This window comes from Bubalus bubalis, chromosome 21 (genome assembly GCF_019923935.1).
Source record: "Bubalus bubalis isolate 160015118507 breed Murrah chromosome 21, NDDB_SH_1, whole genome shotgun sequence".
Taxonomy (NCBI): domain Eukaryota; kingdom Metazoa; phylum Chordata; class Mammalia; order Artiodactyla; family Bovidae; genus Bubalus; species Bubalus bubalis.
In genome coordinates, this window is record NC_059177.1 from 51,975,384 (window position 1) to 51,979,540 (window position 4,157).

Consider the following 4,157-nt stretch of genomic DNA (forward strand, 5'->3'; position numbering starts at 1 on the left):
ACCATCCTCTTGGTCAAGGCAATTACAGAACCCTGCCTAGGTTCAAGGGCAGGAATCATAGATACCCTCACCCCAACCCCACTGCCCAGTGTAGCATCAGCGTCATGTTGTAAGAAGAAGATGTGGAATGGGATACGTACTAGTGTGTGCTGGATACCATCTGCCCCAGGAGATAGCATAAGGATGAAGGTCAGAAGGAGGGGAAGGGGCAACCTGGTGCAGATCATATACACGAGGGAAGAGCACTGCAGGCAGAGGGAACCAGTTGGAGGTAACCACCTGGCATTCTCAAGAACCAGCAAGAAGGCCAAGGTGGTGAGGAGGAGTGAGTGATGGGGAGACTGGTAAAAGGCATGAGGTCAGAGATGTAACCTGGGAGGCCTGGGAGGCTGGAGCCAGGAGCAGGAGTGGGCAGCCCGGGGAGGCCAGGTGAGGACTCCGGCCTTTATTAGGAGGGAGCCTTGGGGTAGAATTAAAAAGCAGAGACATTACTTTTCCAACAAAGGTCCATCTAGTCAAGGCTATGGTTTTTCCAGTAGTCATGTATGGATGTGAGAGTTGGACTATAAAGCTGAGCATTGAAGAATTGATGGTTTTGAACTGTGGTATTGGAGAAGACTCTTGAGAGTCCCTTGGACTGCAAGGAAATCCAACCAGTCCATCCCAAAGGAAATCAGCCCTGAATATTAATTGGAAGGACTGATGTTGAAGCTGAAACTCCAATACTTTGGCCACCTGATGCAAAGAGCTGACTCATTTGAGAAGACCCTGATGCTGGGAAAGATTGAAGGCGGGAGGAGAAGGGGACGACAGAGGATGAGATGATTGGATGGCATCACTGACTCAATGGACATGAGTTTGGGTAAACTCTGGGAGTTGGTGATGGACAGGAAGGCCTGGCATGCTGCAGTCCATGGGGTTGCAAGGAGTTGGACATGACTGAGTGACTGTTTTTCTTTTTCTTTCTTTCTATGGGGTGGTGAGGAGTCAGGGTGGTGGGGACACTACTGAGGAGCAAGAAAGCCCATGAACTGTCCACTGCTGCGCTTCCAGAGAGAGAGGTAAGGATGCCAATGAGCCAGGCTTCTGGCCAAGGTCTGTAAATCAAGTGTGTAACCCTCAGGGCTGATTGTTGATATTGTTTAGTCGATCAGTCATGTCTGACTCTTTGCGATCCCATGGACTGCAACACACCAGGCTTCCCTGTCCTTTACTTTCTCCTGGAGCTTGCTCAAACTCATGTCCATTGAGTTGATGATGCCATCCAACCATCTCATCCTGTATCATCCCCTTCTCCTCCTGCCATCCATTTTTTCCAACATCAGGGTGTTTCCAATGAGTCTGTTCTTTGCATCAGGTGGCCAAAGTATTCGAGCTTCAGCTTCAGCATCAGTCCTTCCAATGAATATTCAGGGTTGATTTCCTTTAGGATGGACTGATTTGATCTCCTTGCTGTCCAAGGGACTCTCAAGAGTCTTCTCCAGCACCACAGTTCAAAAGCATCAGATCTTTGGCACTCAGCTTTCTTTATGGTCCAACTCTCATATCTGTACATGACTACAGGAAAAACCATAGCTTTGACTAGACAGACCTTTGTTGGCAAAGTAATGTCTCTGCTTTTTAATATGTTGTCTAGGTTTGTCATAGCTTTTCTTCCAAGGAGGAAGTGTCTCTTAATTTCATAACCGTAGTCCCTGTCTGCAGTGATTTTGGAGCCCAAGAAAATAAAGTCTGTCACTTTTTTCCCCCATTTATTTGCCATGAAGTGATGGGACTGGATGCCATGATCTTACTTTTTGAATGTTGAGTTTTAAGCCAACTTTTTGACCCTCCTCTTTCACCTTCATCAAGAGGCTCTTTAGTTTCCCTTTGCTTTCTCCCATAATGGTAGTGTCATCTGCATATCTAAGGTTATTGATGTTTCTCCTGGCAATCTTGATTCCAGTTTGTGCTTCATCCAAACTGTCATTTTGAATGATGTACTCTTAATATAAGTTAAATAAGCAGGGTGACAATATTCAGCTTTGACACTCTTCTTTCCCAGTTTGGAACCAGTCGGTTGTTCCATGTCTGGTTCTAAGTGTTGCTTTTTGCAGGGCTAGTTAGCTGGCAGCTTTCGCCAGTGTCTGCTGCCCTCTGGTGGACGTGCAGGATATCACCTCAGCCTGCTTTCAGCTTTTGCCTGCAGGCTATGGACTTGGCAGGTTCATCTACAACTTGGGGCTATAAACTCTTGTTACAGAAGGTGGAGGTGTCAGGCACTTGGAGGAAGCAACTGATTAACTTTGAGACAGGACAGCAGGGGTTAACTATGGTATAAATAGACGTGTGTTTGGAGCAGAGCTGGGGCAGGTCTGTGTCTTGTTTTCTAGCAGCCCTGGTTGACAGCATCCAGGAGGGAGGTGGGGCTGCAGGATGCACCAGGCCGAGGCGCTGTGGAGCAGGTGCTGCAGAGAAGGGGACAAGGTGAAGACACAGGGTGCTTGCCAGGGGTCAGTGACAAGGGCCCTGGCCCTTCGGGTTTGCAGAAAAGAATTTCCACAAAGACAGAAAGTAGTGAACCAAGTACAATGTTTCTTAGGAGGAAAAATAGTACAGTACTTGTCGATAGACACATGGGCAGATTCAGAGGGAGGGTCCCTGAGTTGCGCCCTAGTGGCAGTTTGAGTTATTTTTATGTGATATTTCCTCCAGGTTTCCTTTGCCAATCATTCTGACTTGCCTGGTTCACAGTCCATATTTGATGTACCTCAGGATCTTCCCAGGTGTGCGTACGCATCTCTTGGCCAAGATGAATTCTACCGCAAAGGCCTATGGGTAGAACATCCCTTGACATGACTCCCCTTTGGCCTCCAAGGAGCCTTCTCTGTGCATGTGCGGTCGAGGAGGTCTCCTGACTTTAGAAACGAGAAATATGTGGTCTATGCAGGTTCCGGCCTCCTCCCTGCTATTCTTATCTTGGAGTTTAGGAGGTCAATAGAGAATGAATCTCCAATTGCTTGAGGGTGGGGGCATATTTGCCTCCTGCCTCAACTGAAAGCATTGCTGCTGTAGAAACCTAGGAGCCTGCACTCTGGCAGCTGCTGCAACTTCCTCCCTCTGCCACAGCCCAAGGTCACCTACTGCTGCTGCTGACGCTGCCAGAAGAGTCACAGGCAGCAGGGGGAAAAAGGCTTCTCACAGCTGGCAAAGCAGTCTGAGGGGGGTAGCTTTCAGGCTTCCTGCCCCTTCTGTACAGAAGTGAGCACTGCAGTCCAGGGGCAGTATCAGCCTCTCAACTGCTGTGTGACCCTCCCGCCTTCTCTCTTTTGTTCCTCCAGTGCCTTCCAACACCCTCTTACTCAATTTTCTGCATCAAATCCTTCTTCTGTTAGAATTTTCTGTATTGTGTTGGTTTGTCCCGCCTATGCATAAACTGTGGCTTGGGGCAAATCCAGGTATTTGGGGACCTGAGGCTTATTCAAAAGGGGAGAGTAATTCTCTTTAAGAAAAGGAATGCATCATTATGAATAAAAAATGAGCTTTCTTAGCTTTATGGTAAAATCATCCTAAATGCCCTACGTAGACACTTGCACATGTGTATCAAAGAGACGTGGTTGAGTATGTTCACACTGTAATAGGAAAAAAACTATAACCAACCCATGAGTATTGATAGGAAGATGGATAAATACAGGAAGAGCCAATATTTTATATTAAAATGACACAGCTTCTCCTCTAACTCTATCTAAAGATTCAATACAGTATTGATCAAGTTACAGCAAGGTTAAATAAAACATAGTAATGTTAGTTGCTCAGTCATGTCCAGCTCTTTGCGACGCCATGGACTGTACTCTGCCAGGCTCCTCTGTCCATGGATATGGGATTCTCCAGGCAAGAATACTGGAGTGGGTTGCCATGCCCTTCTACAGAGGATCTTCCTGACCCAGGAATCAAACCTGGGTCTCCTGCATTAGCAGGCAGATTTTTTTTTTTTAACTATCTGAGAGTGGCTAGTGAGGGAAGCCTGAACAAAATACACTACTTCTAAAAGTGACCTGGGGAATTCCCTGGTGGTCCAGTTGTTAGGATTCCAGGGGCCTGCCAGGGGCCTGGGTTCAATCTGCGATTGGGGAACTAAGATCCCCACAAGCTGCATGGCATAAAATACAATAGTATCC